Raw genomic sequence first — 12609 nt, 5'->3', positions numbered from 1 at the left:
AGTAGAGCACAAGGCACAATGCACTGTAGTGCACCACAACACATATACTGTGCATTGTGGTGTGCTGCATTTAAAAAAAAAGTTTTTTTGTTTTTTTCATCTCCTGTGGTGCATTGATGACATAATGAATGGGCTGCCCTAATGCAATGCATGTTAATGCATGCCATAACACATGTTAATCCGTATACATTAACACACTGCAAAGGATTGCTTAAGTGTGAATGTTAATTGGGTACCCAATTAGCGTACCCTATTTATATATAATCTTTTTATTGTCTTCATATTTTATCCTACTGCAGGGTGTCTCCTTTGACCCTTGGCTGTCTACGTCTATATTCCCCTCCATATTACACACTGGAGGTGGAACTAGGAATGTGATCCCTCGTAAGCCATCCCGTTTTTTGGACTCCGTTTCCCTGCCCTCCCTTGATGGTAGGGCACAGCGACTAATACCAGCTATATGAGTCTTGGCACATCCATGAAGGATATGAGAGAAGTGGTTGAGTGTATTCTTGTCTTTTAAAGAGGATTTCCACTGTGGACCATACAGGTATTTACCTGTGATGTATATTAACTGGTAATTATATAATATCATTATATCAGATATACACTCTGCTTACAGCAGGTTATTTCTAGTATACCATAATGTACAATGTATGGATATATATTTATTTTTTTCTTCTCTTTTATAATAGATAAACCTTCTGAAGAAGACCCCTGAGAGGGTCGAAACGCGTAAAGGGCTATCATTATCTATTTTTTACTGTGTATACAGAAAAATAAGGGTTCATATGATGTAATTAACTTCTGTCTATATATGTACGGTACTATTATACATTTTATTCACCAAGTGGAGTTCAATCCTTGACCATTGTGTCACTCATTTAATCCTCCCTTTTTTTATTAATAAATATTTGTATTACAAACTATCCGCTGTATTTCAGTAGTTATTTCTACTGTGTATATACATCAGCTCTTATAGGTAATATATGCTGTTAAAAACCCCATTTAGGGGATATTTCTTTGTTTTTTGTGTTTTTTATACATACTAGGGGTGATCAGCGCCCTCTGACCCTTCATTGGGGTGTTACTGTTTTTTCTTTTTTCTAGTACTTAAACATTTAATTTTTTTTTATCATTCCAGAAATGTCTTTGTTCCAAAAAAGATTTTCCATCCTACATCTTCAAATTTTCTTGAAAAAGATCATCAAACTGTCCCCACTAAAAAGAAAAGAAAATCAAATCAATGTTCTTAAAACAAACAATTTCAAATACAATTTGACTAGTGTATGACCAGCTTAAACCCCTTCCAGGCCACATATACGCATATACAGTATGTAGCCTCAATAAAAGTGGGTGTTCTACCATGATACTGAATATTTGACTACATGTTTCTGTGATGGGAGCACACTGCACAACTCGTTCCCAGCACAGGGATTCTGGTTGGGAACCTGAAAGCCCAATTCTCAATCAGCTCGTAATTAGCTATCATAGTGATCATTCGCTATGCAGCAGAATCTTTGTTTTTTTCTCCTCTTGAAAGGATAAAAGATATATTGTATCTTTTGCTCCTACTATAGCTACTATAGGATAAAAATGTAAACAAAAACAAATGTGTCTAAAAAAATAAAAATAAATAAAAAATAATATATAGGTCAATCAGTGTTGGTCTAAGTCAGTGTCAGGGCTAGGGTTGAGGTCAAGGATTGGGGTCAAAGGTTAGGTCAGTTTATTTTAGATAGGATTAAAAAAGGTTTTTTTAAATTAATATCAGTGTCAGTATCGAAAGCAAAATGCTCACTATTGTTTCTAGGTCCTACAACAGATACAAATTACATGCATATGTGGTATCACTGCAATTGTCATGAGCAGGAGAATTTATTTTGGGTTTTCCTTTGGTGGTAGGTTATAGCAGTGTTTCTAAACCTTTTTTTAGTAGAGGCAACCCTTTAAAATGATATAAAATGTCAAGACACCCCATTCTAAATTGTAAAAGACAATTCTAATAGCTTTACGCAATGCAGCAACATCCACACCTACAGTGCCTTGAAAAAGTATTCACACCCCTTGAAATTTTTCACATTTTGTCAGGTTACAACCAAAAACGTAAATGCATCTTATTGGGATTTTATGTGCTAGACCAACACAAAGTGGCACATAATTGTGTAAAGTGAAAGTGAAAGGAAAATGATAAATGGTTTTCAAAATTTTTTACAAATAAATATCTGAAAAGTGTGGTGTGCATTTGTATTCGGTCCCCCGAGTCAATTCTTTGTACAACCACCTTTCACTGTAATTACAGCTGCCACCCTTTTTGGGGATGTCGCTACCAGCTTTGCACATCTAGAGAGTGACATTTTTGCCCATTCTACTTTGCAAAATAGCTCAAGCTTTGCTAGATTGGATAGCGAGCACCTGTGAACAGCAATTTTCAAGTCTTGACACAGATTCTCAATTGGATTTAGGTCTGGACTTTGACTGGGCCAGTCTAACACATGGATATGCTTTAATCTAAACCATTCCATTGTAGCTCTGGCTGTATGTTTAGGGTTGTTGTCCTCCTGGAAGGTGAACCTCCGCCCCAGTCTCAAGTCTTTTGTAGAGGTTTTCCTCTAAGAGTGCCCTGTATTTGGTTCCATCCAGCTTCTCATCAACTCTGACCATCTTCCCTGTCTCTGCTGAAGAAAGGCATCCACACAACATGATGCTGCCACCACCACCCTGTTTCACGGTAGGGAATGGTGTGTTTAGGGTGATGTGCAGTGTTAGTTTTTTTGCCACACATAGCGCGTTGCTTTTTGGCCAAAAAGTTCAATTTTGGTCTCCTCTGACCAGAGCACCTTCTTCCACGTGTTTGCTGTAGCCCCACATGGCTTCTCGCAAACTGCAATTGGGGCTTTCTATGGATTTCTTTCAACAATGGCTTTTTTCTTGCCACTCTTTTCTAAAGGGCAGATTTGTAGAATGCACGGGTAATAGTTCCTCTACGCTGTACAATGGGTACACACAACAAATAACATATATATATGTGGAATTGTTGCAATGGTCAGGAGTAGGTGAATTTATTTTGCATTGTTCTTTGGTGATAGGTTAAGGGAGTAACAACAAATATACAGCTAAATTTAAATTTTATTATTTTTTTTTTTATTTTTTTTACTATTTTGGGCCAGTTTACCAGTTTTCCTTTGTTAATGATAAAGAAAATAAGCCAATATCCCTAACTATTTGAAACCAAATGAAAGTTCAATTTGTCCTGAAAAAAAAAACACAGTATAATCCACTTGGAAGCACAAAGTAGTTATATGGTTATATGGTAATATGCAGAGTTTTACTAACACATGTCAAAATTGCAACATTAAACTTAGGTATTTAGATGTGTTTAACCCTTAAAAAAAAATGTATTTTATTTACTATTTTGTGCCAGTTTTCCTTTGATAAGAAAAAAAATTTAGAAGATGTCCATTACCATTTACCACATTATTAAAGACCAATTTTTCCTGAAAAAAAAACAAGGTGTAATCCACCTGGATACACAAAGTAGTTGTTACAATATGTATAGTTTTACTAACACATGTCAAAGTTGAAAAACTGTGTTCAGGCATTGGGATTTATTTTTCTCTCATCACAAAGGGGTTAAACAGCATTTTGTTTATGTTTTCATTCCATAGATATGTGGCGTGATTTCTACATATCACATTATACATAGAAAATTGTCCTACAACAAATCGTGTTAAAATATTTAAGTATGCAATGGCTAAGAAGGTGTGTAAATATAGCAATTAAAAGGAAATAATTGTCATATTTTTAGACTAGCTTTTTTTCATGTAAACAAATAAGGAATAGGGTGTAAAAGTGGAAAATATACTGTATATCTTTAGGAAACAGGAGGAAGCAGACCTTGTCCTAATATTTATCAGACACTTGCCGTCCATCTGTTGGAGCTAGATCCAGAAGGATTTTCTGTTAATCCTTCAGACCCATCTGCAGGGGGCTGGTACCACTGACCAGAAATCTAGACTAGATGAGGTTTATTTAATTTAAAAAATAAATGCCACAGAGGTTACTGGAAATCACTGGGAGGAAGGAGCAGACAGCGTATTGCAAACTCAAGGCCTTGTTTTGTTGATGTTTTTGTCAACAGTTTCCTTAATAATGACAACAGTTCATGGGCAAAATGAAATAGCTCTATCCGCTGATTAATCTGCCTCTAACAAAAGGAACTCTTGTTTTGCTTACCTGAGATTACATTTTTTACATGACTTTTTTTTCCTCTTTTTTTCTGCACAATATATATATATATATATATATATATATATATATATATATATATATATATATATATCAAACAAATAAAAAAGACTTGTAAACAATTGCTAAAATAAAAGCAATTACAGAAAAATTGGCATATAAATAATAATAGATGTATAATTAAAAGAGATGTATGGGAATCAGTTTTTTTTGTAGAATCATACTTACCTAGGTGGATGCTGCATCTGTCCTTCTTAGCTCTAACACTGAGAACCGAGCAATCAAACACAGCCGATCGCTCGGTTACATAGTAGGTGAGGTTGAAAAAAGACACAAGTCAGTATTACATTGTATATCCCTGTATGTTGCAGTCATTCAGGTGCTTATCTAATAGTTTCTTGAAACTATCGATGCTCCCCATTGAGAACACTGCCTGTGGAAGGGAATTCCACATCCTTGACGCTCTTACAGTAAAGAACCCTCTACGTAGTCTAGGGTTAAACCTCTGTAGCACTGACCCCCGAAGGAGCTGCTAGTTTTATTGGGCTTACCGTTACCTTCTTGACCTCTTCTCCATCTTGGGGTTCCCATGGTAGAGGGCCCAAAGGAATATGGAAACTGACACAACCTAATCTTCTTTTAGGTTATTTATTTGAGACAGAAACAGAGTCTTTAGATAAAGGTAGAGGGTTAGGATTAAGCTCAGGTACTTTAGACTACAAAAATGGAAAGTCTCTTATAGGAAAAATCCAGAGAATAGCTACCGTTTCACAACTGGATTTCACAACCCCCCGATAGACCTCCTCTCACTAGGCCTAGCAGCCAGTAGGGTGTTAAGCAAAGTCTCTGCCACAGACTTGAGTGTAGGATATTGAAGAAAGTCTCTGCCACAGACTTGAGTGTAGGATTTTTAAGAAAGTCTCTGCCACAGACTGAGCATCAGTGAGGGACATAATTTAAAGAGCTATCATACGGTACCAGTATCTCTCAAACGATCCGGTGATACCGTATGAGTGTAGATCCATGTAGTATCCTTCAAATAAGCCTCCAGGCTCCTTCAGAGAAGCCAGCCTTGCGCACGGCCTTCTCCTGAAGAGTCCTCCCCTGGGGATTCTCCAGTTGCTGGGCCTCTCCCTTAGATGAGACGGCACCGGACCACCTTTGGATCAGTAGGCCCAGAAATCCATTCAAGGCTGGCTAGCCCGAGGCAAGTTGCGTTTCCTCGGGCTAGCCAGCCCCGAGACTTGAAAAGCATGGCTCCGCACCCCAGGCCAGGAGGGCCATGAGGCTGGTCAGGAGGACCAGAACCAAACAGACAGAAAATATTCTCTGGAACAGAACACCAAAACACGTGATGTCAGTACCTTAAATACCACCTCCCAGAATGCACAGCAGGAAATCACTCCCACTGGGCTGGTTCCGAGAGAACAGGGGCATTCAATACACTCAGCTAGACTGCGTTCTCACTCTTGCCGGTGTGACAGTGAAACCTACGGTCAAGGAGAACCCAGTGCAACCCAGCTAGCTTGGTACTGAAAACAGAAATTTTGAAAATTAGCCCCAAAACCCAACTGTGGTTTCAGGAAAGTTAACTTTGAAAAAACCATAGCGCCTGTTTATCAGGAGCCAGCGCTACACCTCTTTTCTTCTAATTTTAATGAGAAAAAACTCCCTTTTGCGAAAAAGTTTTATCCCTATTGTGGGGTCACCAGTATGTTATTTGTATATTAAAATGAAATCCCCTGTCAAGCGTCTCTTCTCCAGAGAGAATAAGTTCAGTGCTCGCAACCTTTCTTCAAAACAAATATCCTAAAGGCCCTTTATTAGCTTTGTTGCCCTTCTTTGTACTCGCTCCATTTCCAGTACATCCTTCCTGAGGACTGGTGCCCAGAACTGGACAGCATACTCTAGGTGCAGCCGGACCAGAGTTTTGTAGAACGGGAAAATTATTGTTTTATCTCTGGAGTTGATCCCCTTTTTAATGCATGCCAATATTCTGTTTTCTCAAGCAGAGAGCTGGTGACTGTCAATCAGTCACTGGCTCTCTGTTCTGCCATCCCCCTGTGGTCACTGGAGTGCTGTGGATGGGGCAGGAGCGGCCGGCTCAGGCTCTCAGCAACTCTTTGAAAAACCTGAGCGGGTGTCAGTCCAGGAGTGTGGGTGGATCCCAATCATATGGTCGCAATCCTTCCCGAACCTGGACCGGTGTTCTATCGGAAGTGCCTGGGATGAATGGTGCATGCACTGTATGGAACAGCACCACAGCTGAGTTTCCGATCAGCTGTTGTGTCAGAGAGACGGCGTCTGCATATATGTGTTTTGCAGCGCTGGCCTTCATTTAAAAATCAGCCCCCATCTTGTACTAATACGCCCCTCACCGACATGAACATGCCTTCCCAGCACAAAGCAGAAAAATGTCTTCCCTCGGCTATTGTGCGCATGCGCTGTCTCGCCGACACAACAGCTGATCGTAAACTCAGCTGTTGTGCTGTTCCATACGATGCATGCGCCGTACATCCCGGGCACTTCTCGATAGCAGGGACTATCCGACAGAACACCAGCTCTGTGACGTCAGCAGACAGCGGACTTCAGACCTCTATCAGCTGCAAACGAGTCGCAGGAGTGCAGAATGAACTGCACTTCTGGGATCCATAGAAGTACAGCCAAATGAGCTTAGGCTGTACTTCTCCTTTAATACACAATGATAACATTCCTTACACTTAGCGTATCACATTCATTAAAGAGGAAGTAAACCCTGATGAGTTTACTTCCTCTTTCATTCCCTGCAAAGGCAAAGCATAATGGACTACTTTGCATCGCATAGTAATCCATTATGTGTCACTTACCTGACACAGGAGCCAGCGAAGTCACTGCTGTCCCCTGTAGTCCGCCAAATCCATCTTCTCGGTGGGTCTCGCAGCTCCGCCGCTGTCATTCGGCGAAGCCGCGATGACGTCACTCCCGCTCATGCGCACGGGAGCCGAGACGCGCGGAATCTTCGTTATCGAGAATGCCACGCTCAGTGCGCCTGCGCACCGCTGTCTACGGCGCATGCGCCGTAGACAGCGGTGCCCGTCTTCGGGCAAATATCTCCTAAACCGTATAGGTTTGCGAGATATTTCTTGGACCTACAGGTAAGCCTTAATCTAGGCTTACCTGTAGGTCAAAGTGGTTTGTAAGGGTTTACAACCACTTTAAGGCTAGGTTCACACTTGCCAATGCTCTTGTTTTTATTTTGTCAAATAGCAGTTTATGGTGGGGTAATGAACCGCAACTGCAAGCATGGCCTCACAGACGGTGCTGCCTGTCAACTGGACAATTGTGGTCGTGACTCGTGATGCAAACCTCACCACAGCATGTGCAAAGCCTCTTCTGGCTGTATTTTACACTTGGAGTGGGAAGCCAGGAGCAGAAAAATGGTGGCTCAGTCACCTGTTTTTACCCTACCAGCTGCCTATATGAAAAAGGTTAACATTCACCAAATGTTGTCGTTTTTTTTCTTAAAAGGAACATCTTGTTTTGTATTTAAGAAGAAAATCACAAAAAAAAGAATATATACTGTATATATAGATATATCTATATATATCTATAGATATACTATATTGTGGAAAGTATTGGGACGCCTGCGTTTACATGCACATGAACTTTAATTGTATCCCAGTCTTAGTCCGTTGGGTTCAATATTGAGTTGGTCCACTCTTTGCAGCTATAACAGATTCAACTCTTCTGGGAAGGCTGTCCACAAGGTTTAGGAGTGTGTCTATGGGAATGTCTGACCATTCTTCCAGAAGCGCATTTGTGAGGTCAGGCACCTATGTACATGTACACCTTTCTGCATGATGAGTTTGTCTTTAATTCAATACTGTATGTACATGTACACCTTTCGGTTTGGTGAGTTTGTCTGTACTTACCTACAGTGGTGTGAAAAAGTGTTTGCCCCCTTCCTCATTTCCTGTTCCTTTGCATGTTTGTCACACTTAAGTGTTTCGGAACATCAAACCAATTTAAACAATAGTCAAGGACAACACAAGTAAACACAAAATGCAATTTGTAAATGAAGGTGTTTATTATTAAAGGTGAAAAAAATCCAAACCATCATGGCCCTGTGTGAAAAAGTGATTGCCCCCCTAAACCTAATAACTGGTTGGGCCACCCTTAGCAGCAACAACTGCAACCAAGCGTTTGCGATAACGTGCAATGAGGCTTTTACAGCGTCCTAGAGGAATTTTGGCCCACTCATCTTTGCAGAATTGTCCTAATTCAGTTACATTAGAGGGTTTTCGAGCATGAACGGCCTTTTTAAGGTCATACCACAACATCTCAATAGGATTCAGGTCAGGACTTTGGCTAGGCCACTCCAAAGTCTTCATTTTGTTTTTCTTCAGCCATTCGGTGGTGGACTTGCTGGTGTGTTTAGGATCATTGTCCTGCTGCAGAACCCAAGTTCGTTTCAGCTTGAGTACACGAACAGATGGTCGGACATTCTCCTTCAGGATCTCTTGGCAGAATTCATAGTTCCTTTTATCAAGGCAAGTCTTCCAGGTCCTGAAGCAGCAAAACAGCCCCAGACCATCACACTACCACCACCATATTTTACTGTTGGTATAATGTTCTTTTTATGAAATGCAGTGTTCCTTCTACGCCAGATATACTTGGACACACACCTTCCAAAGCGTTCCACTTTTGTCTCATCGGTCCACAGAATGTTGTCCCAAAAGTCTTGGGGATCATCAAGATGTGTTGTGGAGAAATTGAGATGAGCTTTGATGTTCTTTTTGCTCAGCAGTGGTTTTCTCCTTGGAACTCTGCCATGCAGGCCATTTTTGCCCAGTCTTTTCCTGATGGTGGAGGCATGAACGCTGACCTTAACTGAGGCAAGTGAGGCCTGCAGTTCCTTGGATGTTGTTGTGGGGTCTTTTGTGACCTCTTGGATGAGTCGTCGCTGCGCTCTTGGGGTAATTTTGGGTGGCCGGCCACTCCTGGGAAGGTTCACCACTGTTCCATGTCTTCGCCATTTGTGGATAATGGCTCTCACTGTGGTTCACTGGATTCCCAAAGCTTTGGAAATGGCTTTATAACCCTTTCCAGACTGATAGATCTCAATTACTTTCTTTCTCAATTGTTCCTGAATTTCTTTGGGTCTCGGCATGATGTGTAGCTTTTAAGGATCTTCTGGTGGACCTTACTGTGTCAAGCAGCTCCTATTTAAGTGATGCCTTGATTGTGAACAGGTGTGGCAATAATCAGGCCTGGGTGTGGCTAGAGAAATTGAACTCAGGTGTGGACAACCACAGTTATAGTATGTTTTAACAAGGGGGGCAATCACTTTTTCACACAGGGCCATGATGGTTTGGATTTTTTTTCACCTTTAATAATAAACACCTTCATTTACAAATTGCATTTTGTGTTTACTTGTGTTGTCCTTGACTATTGTTTAAATTGGTTTGATGTTCCGAAACACTTAAGTGTGACAAACATGCAAAGGAACAGGAAATGAGGAAGGGGGCAAACACTTTTTCACACCACTGTATGTACATGTACACCTTTATGATGAGTTTGTGTGTACTTACCTATTTGCCTGTGCACATCATATTTTACATGCATTGGTGGATGTCCTTGTATAAAAGGATTACAAAGTCTTATGCAGGGACTCCAGGAGAAAGTTATGGATTACATTTAAAGCGGTGTTTCAGCTGAATTTTTTTTTTTTTAAAGTCAGCAGCTAAAAAAAAAGTAGCTGCTGACTTTTAATAAGGAGACTTACCTTTCCAGGGCACCTGCGATGTCGGCCGCCGAGACCGACATGTCCCTCGGCTCTCGGGTCCCATCGCTGCCATCCTCACTAAGGGAAACAGGCAGTGGAGCCTTGCGGCTTCACTGCGTGTTTCCTACTGTGCATGCGCGAGTCGCGCAGTGCTTTGTGAATGGGACGTGCTGTGTTAGGGAACACACAATTCCCAGAACACAGCGCGCCCCATTACCCAGAAGACAACGCGATGAGGAGAGAAGACGAAGATCACAGAGGAGCAACAGGGATTTCTGACAAGGTAAAAAAAAAATTTTTTTTCAAATGTTTTTTTTTACATTTTTTTAAGAATATTAATGATCTTTTTTTTTTTTTTTTAGGGTGGCCCTCCACTTTAAAGAACACCTGTACATTTTCTGACTTGTCCCCACCCCTCTATGATTCTCTTTTGATTCTCTATTTTATGTTTCCCAATAGTGGACAGCTTTTCAAAATGAATCTCTGGTGATTCTTTTGCACATACAGGAAAGAAAAAGAAGCCTGACCAGTAAACGTCAGAAGCGGTGCCTGTGGTCTCCAAATTGGGGGTGCATTGGGGATTTCAAAGGAGAGACTAGCGGTAGTGTAAGAATAGTTTTCCTTTGAATATATTACATGGTCAGATTTGTGCCACTACTGTAAGCTGTCAATAAACAAATGAGACCAATGTCAGATCTTGTGAGGGAAACTAGCAATCGGTGGAGTAGGTTGCACTTAGGCAGAGCTGTGTTCAGCCATCTAAGACTTAGGATAACACCAATCATATGTCAGAACTTTCAATCAGGATATGATAAGGAAATTTTGCAAAGGAATAAGCTCCCAGTGCACTGAGCAGAATGTATATCTGATCCTGGGTAAATCTGCAAACAAGGTTGCATTGTATCACTTACATTTCCAGGGAAGGCCAGCAGGTGGCATTAATGCATGTCTTACATTGCTCCAAGACCCAAAAGGAAAACTCCATGGGGGTTTGGCTGGAATTCACTCTGGTGGATGATTTTGGAAGAACAAAAACCACTGACCAGTAAAGCACCAAAAGCACCATCTCTTCTATGAGAACAGTTGTACCAGCCTGTTTGATCTCTGAAACAAGAATTGTAGTCTAAGATGCAACAATAATCGAATGCAGTGATTCTCAACGCCTGTCCTCGGGACCCACGGGCCGGGTTTGCAAGATAACTGATGTGATTGTAGCCGTAAAATTTGTGAATCAGTACTGCTTGGACCTTGAAGAAGGGGACATAACCCAAAAGCTTGTCCTTAAAAATTGTATATTAGTGCAAATAGAAAAAGTATCACGGACAGTACTCAATTTTCTCAAGATAACTGAAATACATTGCAGGTGATATCATGTGCTGCTCAGTGATTGCAGTATTCTAGTCTGCATCTCCCCAAGATAATACTTAAAATCTGGCCTGTTAGTAGGCCCTGAGGACCGGAGTTGAGAAACACTGATCTAATGTTTGTAGGTACCGTCATGCATGGCAGATACCTACACTTACCTACATGAAACAAATAGCCATTTAGGAAAATGTCCACCACATTTATTGTAAACATACTTATAATACACATCTGAAATGTTGACTTATTTATAGACGTGGTTGGGTAAAATAAAAACTTTTTTTAATTTCTTAAAAATAATCTGTAGATAAAATTAAAGCGGTCCTCCACCCTGAAGTGGAAGTTCCTCTCATCTGATCCCTCCCCCCCTCCAGTGCCACAATCGACACCTTCCAGGGGGGAGGGGGGTGCAGTTACCTGGATAATCAAGGTATCTGCACCCACTTCCGGGACAAGACCGCCGCAGACCGCCGCAGATACCCCCCCATTGTGTTCTGGGAAACACACAGTTCCCAGGACACAGCGGGGACCAGCAGAGACGTGCAGCGCGACTCGCGCATGCGCAGTAGGGAACCGGGCAGTGAAGCCGCATTGCTTCACTTCCCGATTCCCTGACAGAGGATGGCGGCGGGGGCAGCAGAGAGACGAGCGATTGCTCGTCATCTGCCGCCGACATCGCTGGACCCTGGGACAGGTAAGTGTCAATTTATTGCAATATTTGTAGCTGCTGGCTTTTAATATTTTTTTAAAGGTGCAGAACCACTTTAAAAATATGTCTCCTGCCATGCACACCACTGATCATTGCTGGATTGAGAACCAAACTTTTGAACTCATAAAAAACATAAAAAAAATTATGGCCTGAAGCACCATCTATAATCATGTGCCTCTATCCCTAAAAATGTCTATATACAAGTTTGCATTGCCATGGGACTTTAAATTAAGCACATGACATCAAAGTAGTAAAAATCAATACACATGATTACTAATTTATTATTCCAATTAAAAACAGATCTGATAGCAACGAAATACATATATAATACTGAAGAGCACATGAGTAGTGGAAATACAATATCCACATGAATAGATTGCAATAAACACATTTATAGTATATAAAGTGATATGTGACGTCCAAGTGTATAACACATGATTGTAACAGAGCTGCATCCAAGAACTCAGCACGCTTCGTGGAACAACGGCCACTTCTTCAGGAGCAAATACAAGGTGCGTGTAAAACA

The sequence above is a fragment of the Lithobates pipiens genome, unplaced genomic scaffold (assembly GCF_037356315.1).
Source record: "Lithobates pipiens isolate NorthernLeopardFrog02 unplaced genomic scaffold, aLitPip1_a1.2 Scaffold_30, whole genome shotgun sequence".
Taxonomy (NCBI): Eukaryota; Metazoa; Chordata; class Amphibia; order Anura; family Ranidae; genus Lithobates; species Lithobates pipiens.
This window is presented reverse-complemented; position numbering follows the sequence as displayed.